Genomic DNA, 332 nt, shown 5'->3' with positions numbered 1-332 from the left:
GCTCACAGAGAGGAGAGGGAGGAGGAAGGTGAGGAAGAGCACGGGGTGGGGAGTGCTGGGGTGCCCTGTCCCCTCTGGGTGGGCACTGCCACWGCCAYMCCYCAGCCTGGCCCCGTTCCCCTKCCCTGAACATCCTTCATCCTCCCTCATCCTGCAAACGGYGCCTGCAGGAGCCAGGGAAGCCTCAAATGCCCTTTCCCCAAACTTCCTGGCTTCCCCCAGGCTCCCGAGAGCGGAGCCACCCGATCCCAGCCCCGCTCCCCGCTCTGGCTGTGATGCCATTTCTCCGGGGTGCCACATGTCTGTCCGTAAATAAACCCCACGGCTGGCCC

This window comes from Malurus melanocephalus, unplaced genomic scaffold (genome assembly GCF_030028575.1).
Source record: "Malurus melanocephalus ecotype Western Australia unplaced genomic scaffold, MMel_1.1 scaffold_1078, whole genome shotgun sequence".
NCBI classification, from domain to species: Eukaryota; Metazoa; Chordata; class Aves; order Passeriformes; family Maluridae; genus Malurus; species Malurus melanocephalus.
The sequence above is the reverse complement of the archived record's forward strand: the minus strand, read 5'-3'. Positions refer to the sequence as shown.